The sequence below is a fragment of the Myotis davidii genome, unplaced genomic scaffold, assembly GCF_000327345.1.
Source record: "Myotis davidii unplaced genomic scaffold, ASM32734v1 scaffold158, whole genome shotgun sequence".
Classification (NCBI taxonomy): Eukaryota; Metazoa; Chordata; class Mammalia; order Chiroptera; family Vespertilionidae; genus Myotis; species Myotis davidii.
Genome location: NW_006289390.1, coordinates 567,502 through 582,238, shown reverse-complemented (window position 1 = coordinate 582,238; position 14,737 = coordinate 567,502).

Below are 14,737 nucleotides of genomic sequence, written 5' to 3'. Positions count from 1 at the left end.
CTTATGAACCACAGATGACAGCAGCAGAAGCTCGCTGACCGTGCAGGACCAGGTCCACCCTGGACCAGACAGCTGCCAGGGTATAAGCCTTCCTACCTCATGTGCCCAAATGCACATGGAGTCGAGGTAGTGACTGGGATCAAAGTCTGAAAGACTGTGGTACCATGAAAATGCTTTTTAAATGTTTACATTGAACAGGCGCTGTCAATTGCAGTTCCTGTGATGTTTCCTCTTTCTGGACAGGCCCATTTTTCTGTCGTGTTCCTGGTTTTCCTAGGTGATGAGCTGTGGTTTACTCAATGACCTTAGCTCCCATGTCACTCTCCGGAGACTGCTGCCCAGGTAGAAACAGAGTTCCTCCTTGGAAACCCACCCCTTGAAAACCTAGCTCTGTTTTTATCCCACCTGATTGCATAAGGCGTTTCCTTCCCTGAATGCCTGAGGCTATCCACTGCTCTCTGGTTAATCCTTGGTCCAATGTACCTGCTCCAGCCTTTTTTCCTTATCATCTCCAAATCTCTGTGTGCCTCCAGATTTCTCCAGTGCACTTTGCCCTCAAACTTTCACTCATCTCCTTCTCTTTAATCCCCATAGGCAGAAGCCTTTAGCAAAGTTTACTAAAACTGTAAGACCTGGCCTGTTACCACCTCGTTGGGGATGCCCCCCTCAAGTCGGGGGCCTCCTCTCTCAGTCAACATTTGCATACTTGCAGGCCCCCAGTGAAGCTGTCCTCTTGAGTCACTAATCAGAATGGTTAATCATCGCAGTCTGATGCTTTGGCATTTGAAGTTCTTTCCCTGAATTCCAACCCTGACTGTATTTCTCCCCCCCCCCCTCCTCCCCACTACAGGACAAAAAAAGGTAAAAGTCCCTCTTTTCAAAAATTTATCTCCATACTTAGAGAAAATAAATTGCAAGGAGCATATAAACTAGCAATTTGTCCCTTTCCAATCACCAAGCTTTACTTAATATTGTGCTGCAGGCTCTTATGCATGTAATATGTTACAAAATACGTTTTGTCAAAAGCAATTTGTAGCAATTAGCCAATACAGAGATTTTATTAATTTATATATTTTTTTCCAGAGAAAATAAACCTTAAAAAGTAATACTCTTTTCACTGTGAATATAGTTTCAAGATCATGTTTATAAAGTGTTTTGAGGTTTTTGAAACTGCAAAAATATTGAATTTTTCAGCAATGCAGCACTAAATCAATCTACCTAATGAACATTAATTAAAACTACAGACTATATTTTTAAGTATTTGTATAAAATCCATGTTTCCAGGATAAAGTTTCTTTGTACTTAATGACTTTTATAATTTTAAAACTTCCAGAGGTTTAATGAAACTAAACTTAAGGTGACACATTAATTATTCATGAAAAAAATCAAGAAATCTGTGGGATCAATCTTAAAATGGGGAATCGAGGCATACATATTAAACAGATCATCCTAGTACTTACAGAGTTAGATTCCACTGCACCTGATAAATACTTTCGCATTTCTTCCGAGTTCAGGGCTTGTTGAACCTGATTTTGCTCTAGTGGTAATTAGTGAATCTTCCATGGGAAGTTAATTACCCTTCCCTAACCCTGAGCAAAATGTATGCTATAAAATGAGTTTAAATTTTTTAATCAAGGAAAACCTTTCCCTGTAGGCTTTTCAGATTTAAGAAATCCAATTAGCCTTAATGTTTTTCTTTTATAGATTAACCACTCTTATGTTATGAAACATTAATTGAAACTCAAACTATTTATAGCTCCTCTTTTAGACACCCTTTTAACAAATCAGTAAAATTTTGTTTCTTTTACCAGTGGTATTCACCTTTTGTCTATTCCTGGAGGAGTGTATATTGCCACAGTATTCTTCTTTTTAAATGCAGTTCATATTTCTCTTACAAGCACAAATTATATGCACTACTAGGAGCCCGATGCACAAAATTCGTGCAAAAGTAGGACTTCACAGTCCCAGCTTCATCCAGAAGTTCGTCCGGGCGGTCATTCGTTCAGCTGTTCTGCTGTTCGGTCGATTTGCATACTACACTTTTATTATTACAGATTGTTTCTAAGAATTTTTATGAAGAAAATTATTCAAAGGTTGAAAGCATCTAAATTTCTTCCATGGATGAGTGAAATGACGTTCTAACCAATACTTTTTGTAATGGTATGTCTACCAGCCACATATAGTGTCAGGCAGTATTCCTCAAACTGGCTTCAAAAAATAAGTCATTTGTGGTACATGTTAAAACTACCAAATCAAGGACCTGATTCACTTAGTTCTAGATTCAGGTGCTGGAACTCACATTTTAAACAAGCACTGCAAATAATTCTTATTGCTGAGCAAGTTAGGAAGTATACTGGGTAAATGCTGAAACCTCCGCTCTTACTCCTAGCATAGAGAGTGGTTTAAAAGCCATATAAGCTTGAGCAAGTTACTTAAACATTCTGTGTTCCAGCTTCTTTATTGGTAAAATTGGACAATAGTTGTACCTACCACAAAAGCTTATTGTGAGAATTAAATCAAAGAATGTATGTGTACTTGGCACAGTACATGGTGATGAAAAATGTTCATTACATGTCTGTCTCCTCCCTCTCCTTTTTCTTGTTTGATTTCAGCAGAAGCCATCTTCTCTCTAATATGCTACCACAGTCTTACATTCTACAATAGAGATAACATTTTATATCGGAAAAGTCCCTAATTCTGCTTTGACAGAGGGACTTGATGGGACAAAGTAAACCTTTGCCTAATCCAGTTTAGCTTTCACTTGGCCCTAAACATCCTCAAGGCTCAACCATGGGTTTCTCATATGTTCATTTAGCAACCATTTCCTGAGCTTCTCCTTTGTGCCATCACTATACTAGAATTGAAGGTATATTAGCGAGAAAATCAGATGTGTCCCCTGATCTCTGAGTACCTGGCTACTTCTGGCAGTCTCTCCAAATTTGATTTTGCCTGATTTCTGTTGCTAACACTTTCAATTTGGCCCCATTTTTTTTGTTTGGTTTCCATTCTCTCTCAGTTCCTTGGCTTCTACATCTGACCTGCCCAGATGAGAATTCCATTTTGCTTCTCAACCCACAGCTCCCAAGTTCAACCATGGCTCCTGCGGCTGATGCCAGATGGAGACTAAAGCTCACATCTCCTGCACGCATGAGTGGAGGGGTCAGACAACCAGGTGGTCTGACCCTAGAGTGGTCCTAAAATGGCTGGGAGTTCTTAGCAGTCTACAAGGAATTTCAAATCTATCAAATATTTTATTTCACAAACTGCAATGTAGACAAATCTTTGAACAAAATTTAAAAACATTTTTTTTTCTCAATAATCTACCTTGGTATTTCTATTTAATGTGCCATGTTGGCAAACTCTCAGGTATCATGCAGAGTAGTACTTGAACATTTTTCACCCGGTAAATTGGTGCAATTACCATTTCTCATCAGTTCTCCAGGCGTACATCCTCATCACAATAGAAGAGACCTAAGAAAATCTGCAAAGGTCAGCTTATTTATATTTAGAAATAAAAATGGTGATGGTCAGTCATGAAAAATTCCTCTTATGTATAATGATCCCTCTCATCAATGATTTAAGAACTCTCCTGGATCCTGCAACTATAATTAATGCAGCATTGGGAGAGTGAAAGGAAGCAGAGGCAAGCAGTATAAATTCGAAGTGACCAGGAATATTGAGGGGATCTATACAGTGTTGAGTCAGGGCCACAGTGGAAAGGGTAGGGCGGAAGGAGAGAAACCAGTGATTCTATAAGAGGCATTATTTCCACAGCTGCTGGAAATTGTCATTTCTCTACCCTGCTTTGCTAAGCCAACATCTCTGGCCTTACCTTGGCTGTAATTCCTTATGGCCAACAGTTATGTCAATCTATGTCTTTTGCGGGGGAGGGGGGGTGACGAGTGTAGGGTATCTTATGGGGAATAGGAGGGATTTGGTTTATAGATTCTGTTGAGGCCAAAGAAGAGACATGCAAACACAGTAGCTGGGCCCAGACTTCCTTGTTATAAACTTCCATTGTATCATAGTAATCTCAGGAGAAGCCTGCACATGAAGACCCTGATGTTTAATAAATGAGATGGTTTCCTCTTGCACATTCTGCTTGAAGCACCTTCCTTTCTTCAGCTGGGGCCTAGGTGCAGTCAACATTTCTGTGGAATAACACTGTCACAGTTTGACTGAGAAAGCACCTGGCATGAGGTGTCACTGTCGCCTACGAAAAGCCAGAGGGCTACCCTAGACAGGTCCTCATCGAATGGCAGGAGCGTGTAGCCGCCATGTCTGTGTTAATTATGTATTTCTACATGACAAACTACATCGAATTTGATGGCTTAACACAATCTTCTTGCTCATGACTCTGTAGGTCAGGAATCTGGGCAGTGCTCACCAGGAACAGCTTCTCTTTGTTCCACATGGCGTTGGCTGCAGAGATGCACCGAGGGCTGGCGACCTCACGTAGCTGGTGCCTTGATGCTGGCAGACAGTGGGACACCTCAGTTCTCCTCATGTGGCCTCTTTCCTCTAGGGCTGCCCTGTCCAATATGGTAACCACTATCCACCTGTGACTATTTACATAGCAAATTACATTATTCGAAAATTTTAAAAAGTAACCATTTAGCTTCTAGGTCACATTTCAAGTTCTCAGGAGTTATATGTGGCTGGTGGCTGCCACCTTGGCTGATGTATAGCATTTCCGTCATAGCAGAAGTTTTTCCTGGAAAGCACTGTTCCTGGGCTCTTCTCTCCATGTGGTCTCTCTCCAGCAGGGTAGCTTGGACTTCTCCTCATGGTGCCTGGCTTCTCTGACAGCAGAGCAACAGGGCCTCAGAACCTGGCCTTGGATGTCCCAGACACCACGTCTACATGCACAAAACAACAACAAGAGGCGGGAAATAGACTTTATAGCAAATAACAAAGATGTATTGTAAAGGATGCAGAGGCACAGAGGTAGGATTCATTGGGTGCCATTTTTAACACAGTATCACCATAGAAAACTCAACTGTGAATTCTCTCTGGGGAGTAGGTACTTGCCGGAAGCCGGTCCATCCTTGTTGCTTGACACAGTCGCTGCAGGGAAGAAACATCTGCACAGCATATGTTTCAAGGGACCTGGCGTATATGGCATACTGTTCTTAATATGTTTGCTCCCCTTCTTAGCGCTATGTGTTTTAACCAAGGTCACCTCTCCAAGAAAGGTTGTTTCCCCAAGTGGGGATTTTTCCCTGGAGTTAGGGATTGACAGGACTAAGGAAGGGAATAAAACCCCTTAACTAAGTGTCAGGCAGGTAATTAATCACTTTAACTATGAACAATCACGCTTAAACTACATAATCTTTACTTAGGATAATCTCCTTCAGTTACTTCCTTGTAGCTTAACTGAACAATAGAGTAGTGACCTTGGAATGGAGATAACAAATGCCCTAACCTTTGGAATAGAATGGATAGGATTAAAATCAACTGGTATAAATACAGATGTAACAGGAGAATAAAGACAGAACCTGGCTGGAGAACCTGGCTAGGCTGCTGATCAACTGAATGCTGTCTCCGTGTCCTTCATTCTTCATCAACTCCGTCCACACCTTTGGGAACCCCTGGGGCTGGACCCCAACAGGTACTCACATGTCAGAATCTGGCCCCCTTTCAGCCTCATCTCTCTTTACTTGCTATCTTGCATTACATGTACTATCTTTGTTTGGCAGCCATATTCCGTCTAACGTCTGCCTCTATATCTGCTCTCCCTCTTACCATTGCAAGGTAAAATTATGTTGTAAAGTAAATTCCACTGTCAGATTTTAGTATCACTCCCTTGCTTCCATGCTCAAATTTTTACTCCTCTCTTGTTTTGTCAAAACTGAAGTGGTTTGATAAAAGTTCTATATATTCCCACACATGTGCTCACCTGCCAGCATCTTTATTCAAATACTCTACCTCCCCTCTTTTCACAATAGATGAACTGTTCTTGTGTCCACTCCCTACTTGTGAAGAGATCATATCCGTTCTCCTTCAGCATCCATTTCCCCATCGTTGTGGGTCATTGCCATCAGCTTCCAAACATGTTGACTCCATATGCCTCCCAGCAACTGCCCCATTTCTCTCTGTGCATCCATTTCTTATCTTTTTTCTATCCGGTTTGTGCCAATCATTTCACCAAAACTGCTTTTAATGCTTCTCTTACCTGACCTACCAGCAGTTTTTTACCTAGTGCATCACTCCCCCCTTTTGATATTCTTTCCTCACAGGGCTTCTAGAATGACACCCTCTCCTCTCTTTCCTTCTTCCTCACTCCATCTCAGTCCCTATGATTGTTCCTCATCTCCTGATGTTAGAGTGCCCCGGGGATCAGCTCTTAAGACAAGTTCTATTTTTCCATCTACACTAACTCCCTGAGTGATCTCATCCAAGCCAAGGACTTAAATACCATCCATTTGCTGATGACTTCCAAATACAGTGGGGCCTTGACTTACGAGTGTTCCGACTAATGAGTTTTTTGAGATACCAGCTGTCTCTTGGCCCGATTTTTTGCATTGAGTTGATAGAGTAATTTGAGTTAACGAGCTCCTTAATGAGCTTGGTCTCGGAACGAATTAAACTCGTAAGTCAAGGCCCCACTGTATATAGTTCTAATCCACACCGCCTTAAGTTTGTATCTTAAAATTCTTATATATTACTCTTACTTGATATCGAATAGACATCAAAAACTTAAAATTTTCAAAGCTAAACTCTCTTACAACCCAGATACTCAGTAATGGCACTACTATCTTTCCATGTCCTCATGACAAAGCTTTTATAGCAATTTTCAGCTGTTCTTGTTCACCCCTGCATGCCATCTACCAGGAATTCCTGTAGACTTACTTCCCCTTTGGAAAATAAGCAGAATTGCCACTTCATCTGCCTCCATCTGGGCTAACATCATTTCTTGGCTAGTCTCTGCTTCCACTACTACCTGTACAGCCTGTTCTCAACACAGCAGCCAGAGGGATACCATTAAGATATCCATAGATCGGATTATTTCACTCTTCTGCTCAAAACCTTCCAATGGCTTCAAATCTCTCTAAGAAAACCCAAGCCCATGCAATGGATCCATTTCCTCTTCTCTCTCTACCCGCTTTCTTATTAGAGTCCTCTCCCCTTCACTCTGCACAGGCAGTTCCTCCTCAGGGCTTTTGCACTGCCACTGCCCTTGCTTAGAATGCTCTTCCCCCAGCTACCTGCATGGCTAAATCCCTCCCCACCTTCAAGGCTGAACTCAAATGTCACGTGGTCAACTATGCTTAACCTAGTACTTTGTTTAAACCTGCAACCTTCCCCTAAAGCAGCGGTTCTCAACCTGCGGATCCCGACCCCTTTGGGGGTCGAACGACCCTTTCACAGGGGTCGCCTAAGACCATCCTGCATATCAGATATTTACATTACGATTCATAACAGTAGCAACATTACAGTTATGAAGTAGCAACGAAAATAATTTTATGGTTGGGTCACAACATGAGGAACTGTATTTAAAGGGCCAGAAGATTGAGAACCACTGCTAAAGCCTCCAGGCCTCACACTCTGCTCTTCCTTTATTTATTCCACAGATCTGCTCATCTTCTCATACACCATATATTTTATGTCTCTCTCTGATAGGCTTTAAGTTCCCTTAAGGCTGGGATCTCTGTCTATTTTGTTTCCCTGATATCTTAAGTACCTAGTACCTGGAACAGCATAGGTGGCTAATAAATGTTTGTTGAAAAACTGAATGAGATTTTAGAAACCTGCATATTTACTTGTACCAATATCAGAAACAATGCTAAAACCAATTTAAATACATTATAGAACAGTTTGATACAACATTAACTATTCCAGGTGATGAAATTATCTTCTGAGGGTAAATCATATCTTATTTAAGTCTAGTTCCAGGACAAATAGTCAAGAAAGGTTAATTACCCTTTTTTTCCCCTCTGCTAACTTATTTTATTTTTTATATTAAATTTATTTGGGTGACATTGGTTAATAAAATTCTGTAGGTTTCAAGTGTACAATTCTATGATACTCACCTGTGTATTGCATTGTGTGCCCACCAACCAAAGTCAAATATTATTTTTCTTATCTATATATTATTTCCCCTAAAAATCTGCTACATAAACTAATTCTTGCTAATTTATTAATCTATATGGCTTAAAGTAGGTACTTCATCAGGAAAATGCCTATACAAAATTTTATTTTTAAAACACAGAGTTTTCTTAAACTTGTGTTTTCTGTATTATACTTCCAGCCGTTCTTTATTTTTGAATATTTGAGAACCTTAAAAATCAATTTTGCAATGTGAACTTATTTTTATTTGAAAAAGTCTTTCTTCTTTTACTCTAATTCCCTTCAATAGAAATGTGGAGTAGGGAGCAAGAGGGCTCTATCGCTAAGCTATTTAGCACCCTAGTGGCTCAATTTCTTCTCTGAAAAATGGAATTAATAGAAGTGTCCTCTTCATAGGATCATTATGAGAATTTAGCGTGTGAACAGGTACAGAACCCTTTGAATAGTGCCAGGTCCATAACAGCACCATATAAGGGTTAGGTTTTATTATTAATCCTCTTTTTAATTTTGAAATTTTAAGTTATCAATTTATTTTCAAATATAAAAATAATTAACTTAGGATGCAGATTTAAAGATAAAGAGAATAATATGAAGTAACCTAATGTTTAAATAGTAGCTTTGCCCAATGATCTAAGAAATAATTTTTAGAGCTACTATTAAATAAATTAATATATTATATACTATCTAATGTTTACCTGCTTCTTCCCTTATTTTAGTCTGCATTTTCAGAGGGTAAGAACTACTCTAACCAAAATTACAGCGGTCCCAAAGTACCTATAGAGTACAGTCCATTCTGTGGATTCTCTGTAAATACTTAAGCATTCTCGAAAACAGGGTTTAATATTTTGTTCTGGTATCTTTTGGTAAAAGTAAATTGCATTTTTGACCATCATGTCCTTTTAGTAGTAGGATACGCAAATGGTATTTGCCAGGTTAAAAATATTTAAAATCAAGGACTCAGCCTTTCCTCTGAACATTTTGTCCCTTGATGGCTAAGTGCATCCATTAAAGACAACTCAGATTGGTAGCTCATCTATTTCATTGCTTAATGGATTTTTATTTAATTACTGTATTGATTTAAATATTTAAAGATGCAAGTATGTGTGGCCTACTTGCTGAAATGTTATTTTCTTAAGTGGAATAAAATTCAGGCACTGTTCTCTTTCTCTTTTTCGGTCTGGTTTCTTTTTAACCATGTTAGAAAGGCAAATCTAAGAAGAAACATGTCTACCTAGGCTGAGTCTTCACCGTCAGGATACTCTTGAGGCAAGCCTAGCTCTAGGTCTGACCTCTGGCTTGATACAGTAGGTGCTTTCACAGGAAAGACTAGCAGGTGCCAAAAGAACTGCCACATAGAAAATCATCTACAAACTATCAGGACTCTTTAGCTGTGAAGTCCCTAAGGCTTTAGGAGAGGGATTACACCTATTGGAAAGTCTGAGACGATGAGGGGCAAGTCACTCTTACCCCTCGGAGTCCGGTTCCCATGCACCTACAGACTTAAGACTGTCAAATAAGAGACACTAGAAATAAGAGTCTCGAAGAAGTGTGTTGTATTAGATGAGGTAGAGGGAAGCAGTATTGGCTGCCCCAACCTCTGAGAGCTCTCCTGGCACTCTGTGCACTGGCATGGGGACAGGTTGGGCAGGATTCAAGCTTCCACTACCAAGCTCAAGGGATGCTTATCTAGAACAAAAGGGCTATAAGTAATGTTAACATATGAGGTTTTCCTTTCAGGAGCCTCTGGTGACTCAGCAGGAGCAATAACAAGGAGTGGGAATACAGCGGATAGCAGTGGTTATAGAAGGGACAAGGCTGCTATTGGTGACACAGGTAGCAACATGGCAGTCCTGCTTTCAAGACAGGTATACACACACTTCAAATAAAGCACTGAGACATAAAGCATAATGGTAGGTACTTTACATATAATTTCTTATTAACCCTCATAACCCCAATCCCATAGGTATCATAATCTCCATTTTATGAGTTGAGATAAGCAAACTGAGGTTTAGATGGTTGTGTACCTTGCTTGAAAATACACAGCTGGTAAGACGATCAGCTCAGGATGAAACCTAGAACTATTTTCTTGAAATCCCACTACGAAAATTTTTATTAACCAGACTATTAAATCGAATAGAACACTTAATGCCAGGAAACTATAGTTGGAAGTAGCACAGTTTTGAAACTATTTGGTCAATGTTTTTATGTTTTATTAATAGAAGAAATGTAGCCTTTGTTCAACATTTTAAGGTTATTATCCATGGGAATTATTATTGAAAAGTGAGCCCTTCCTTCATTAACTAGAATGCCTCAAAATTTGAGACTTGAACTACATTATTGACCAACTCTGCAGATTGAGAGTCTTTTAGCTGACTGTAAATTAAAAATATGCTTGCTCTATGGAAATAAAAACAAACAGCCAATACATTTTTTTTTTTACATATAAAGAAAGAGATTTATTATAAGGATTTGGCTTACATGATTATATGGAGCTGGCAAGTCCAAAATCTGCAGTGTGGCCAGCAGGCAGAGACCCAGGAGAGCTGATGTCCTAATTCTAGTCCGAAGGCCAGTAGACTGGAGACTCAGGAGAGCTATAAGTGCAGATGAAGTCCAAAGGCAAAGTGCAGAGCAATTCCCTCTTATTTGGGGAGGCAGGTCTTTCTGTCCTATTTGGGCCTTTAACTGATTGGATTTAAATGTTAATCTCATCCAAAAAGGTCCTTCAAGTTGACACATAAAATTAACCATCACAGATGACAATGATGACAGGTACACTGCAAGTATTCATAAAAATTTTTTTTGGGGGGGGGGCAGTTTTCTTTCTGCTATCCTCTGAGTTATACTATTAAGGGGGAATGATGTTTAGTTTGTGCCTTACAAAGGAAACAATTTTTTTTTTAGCATTGACAATGTTTTATTTAATACTAATTGAAATACTGTGGGCAATTGCATTCTAATGTGTTAAAGTCAGAGCATACACCTATCTTTTTCCACTGGAAAATTTTCATTAAGATGAAGTGTGCCTCTGCTTCTTCCTATTTGAAGAGGGGAGGAGGTGCTTCTCACCAAAGGTTCGCAAAGTGCCTTGAGATCCTTCATAACAAAGATGCCAAAGAGAGGTGTTGCTCTGCTTATTTAAATAAAGTCAGTCAGCTTTAATCTCTCTGATCAATATAAAATGTTAATCTAGCCTCTTCTAATATTGTCAGGAGAGCTGTGCTGAAAATCAGTTAGAATGGGAATCCTGATCTTGCCTATTGTAAGAACTGAGAAAATGAGTTGAGTCACACAAATCATTCTTCAATAGAGAACCTCCTTATCTTTCACAACCCTGGTTTGCTTAGTATTTATTTTGACTAATTAGTTAACTAGAAATCATTAATTAAAAACAACTTTTATTAGGCACTTCTAATGTGACAGGTGGATAACTATTTGTTTAGGACTTTATAAAGCAACTTCACATACGTCTCGTTTATCCCTGTTCCAAGATGGAGAATGTTAACTCTTTACCCATATGTAATTATCATTTTTGCCCATGTTTCAACTCCCTTTCAAAAGTTACTTTTAATATAATTGTACTGATGAAGCTGAAGATCCTGGCTCTCTTCAGAGACAAGGTAATAACTGTTGAATTCCAAAATTTTCACTGAAATCTTCCTGCTTGGTCTTCCCATTAGCCAATACATATTTACTGCTTTCTTGATTTCTCCTTTGCTTTTCTATTATTTAGAGAAGTGCAATTGATTTTTATTTCCTCTTTCAAATTACCTTAGTCATGAAACAATAAGCCATAGAATTCCTTTAAGGCTTTGTCATTTGTTCAAATGATTGGAAAATCGTTTCAATGACTTAAATTATGTAGGGGTGCTTTCTAATCATATTGGACTGAAATGTAAAATATACTTGCAAGGAAAAATGCTAGTAATTGAAAGATTGTTATTAAAATAATATGATAGGGTAATTCCTATCTATATATATAAAAGGCTAAGTGTCTGACCATCCGACCTGTAGCTGTGATGTGCACTAACCACCAGGGGGCAGATGCTTAATGCAGGAGCTGCCATGACACGCACTGGCCATTTAAAAAGAAAAGGCACCACAGACCTGGCACCAACAAACCAAGTGGGACACAGGCCCCACCACCACCCCAGAGTGACACCCCACCATATCACAACCAATGCTGCCAAGACCCCATGGTGCAAAATGCGGCCCACAGCACAGCACAGCCCAGAAACCATCACTGTGAGCACCAGGTAATGACGTCACATAGTAATGCCCAGCTTCCTCTCCCTAGTGACTATGCTCCTTGGAATTTCTTCAGCCCAGGAACCCGACTTGCTTTATAGCCAGGTGCAAACATTTTACAGTTTAACCAAATGTCTGTGAAGCATTTTCCTGTGCCTCATCTCATTTGATCCTCACAGAAGTCCTGGAGTAGGTAGATAGGAGACTCAGTAGAATCCTATTTTCTTTTCATTAGCCAGAAAATGAAGATTTAGAAAGTTTAGAAACTTGACCCAACTGAAAAGAAGTAAGAAATGGTGCAACTTGAAAATGATTTCAGGTTTCCTCACTACGCAGACTATGGTCAACACCGCTACAGTTAAATATTTTACCCTTTGTTCTCCCTGCGTGATCTACAATAATAATCTGCTTCGTGTTGATATGTACTGCTGTGTTGCTGACATTACCCGAAAGAGAAGTTGGGGTGCTTCACTGGGCTGGAAAAAGTTTAACTAAATCAGAAAGCAGATCTAATTAAGCAAGTTTATTCTCTCTATATAAAAGGCTAAGTTGACTTGTGCATATGCAATACATATAAAGCTCTCGCTGGTGCCAATCACACGCATGTGTTTCCATCTGTCATTGTTGATTGTGAATTTGGTTGACATTTCTATTATAGAGAAAGGGCGAATAGCAATATTAAAATATTTCTTGTAATTAATTTAATATTGTATTTGTTCCCGTTTTGTTTTTTTACTTCAAAATAAGATATGTGCAGTGTGCATAGGAATTTGCCAATCAGGACACATGCCTGGGTTGGGGGCTCAATCCCCAGTAGGGGATGTGCAGGAGACAGATGATCCATGAATCTCTCTCATCATTGATGTTTCTCTCTCTCCCCCTTGTTCTCTCTGAAATCAATAAAAACATACTAAAAACATCTAGGTAAATAGCCAAGGATCAGTGTCCACATATTATAGAGGTGGATGAAGAACTTTATTTATTGGATTACTAAATGACAGAAATTTAACAAGAAGCCTATTTTGTCTATCTATTGCTATGTAATAATACATGTCAAAATTTAGTGGCATAGAGCCACCATTATATCTCTGCCTCCCCCACTTTTGTGAATCAGAAATTCCAGAAAGCTTTGGCTTTTGGGGTTGTTCTGATCTATGAAACATCAGCTGGGGTAGATGGTAAGGATTCAACTTCCAAGATGGTTTGTTTCTTCACCCACATCTGCCACCTCAGTGCCTCTTGGTGTCTTTACATCTCCATGTTGCATGTTACCCTCCAGGACCTCTCCACTACCTGTGGACTTCTCTCATGCTTGGTGGCATTGGGGTGCTCATGCTTCTTACGTGGCGGTTGTCTTGCAAAAGGCAGATGGAAGCTACAAGCCACCTAAGGGCTATGTTTGGAACTAGCATAGTATGACTTCTGCTGGTTTTGTTGCTATTGTCTTGTTTGTTTGTTCTTGCGAAGGTAGCCCCAGGACCTGCCCAGATTCCAGGAGGAGGAGAAATAGACTCCTTCTCTTAATGGGGGAGTAGAAAGGTCACATCGCAGAAGAGATGGGTGATGAGAGATACTGTTGTGGCCATTGTTGGAAAATATAATCTTCCACAAGCTCAAATCTCTTGTAATATATCTCCAGTGATATCCCCACCACACCATATGGCTCCATGGGAACAACAAAAGTGAATTAATAAATGTTTTATTTTAAACTTGCATATTAATGGCTACCTATATGCATCTGATTAAATTTCTTTCAATCATGGATTGTAGAGTATTTTGTACTGCTTTTCCTAACGAAGTTGATTTAATTGTACTTAGAGAAATGGCCCAAACCCTCTTTTCACACAGCCTCTACTTGAAATCCTTGTGTTGCCGTGATTCCTACACCCATTTGTCTAACGAGATCTAGTGTACTACTCACCAGATTTCCAACTCTGCCTGCTGTTCCTTCATCATTTCTCATTTAAACCACATAAGTTCCATGAGTTTTTTGTGGGGTTATTTTTTTGTATCAACCAACTTTATTGTCTTGTCTGCTCTTCTCACCAACTTGCAATGCTTGACAAGATAATATAGCCCCCTTCCTGCCAAATAGACAGGAACTCACTCATTCACTAGAATGTATACAGGCTAAAAATACATAAACCCCCCTTCTCTCACCACCCCCTTTCTCCCCTAAACAAACAATACACAGAGACAAACATCCCCACATGTATAAAGTCCCAGATAAAGGTATAGGAAGGGGTAAAGACCTCAGTTAGTGGTAAGAAAACTAAATGAAAACTACCTTGTAAAGACTCAGAAGTTGTAAATGAGATGTTGTTAAGGAAAAAAACAACAACAGGAAGCTTGATGAGAGGTAGAGGTTGAGGTTCTTGAGGAAGAGAGTGACAAGCTGGGATCTATGCTTGGAGATGAG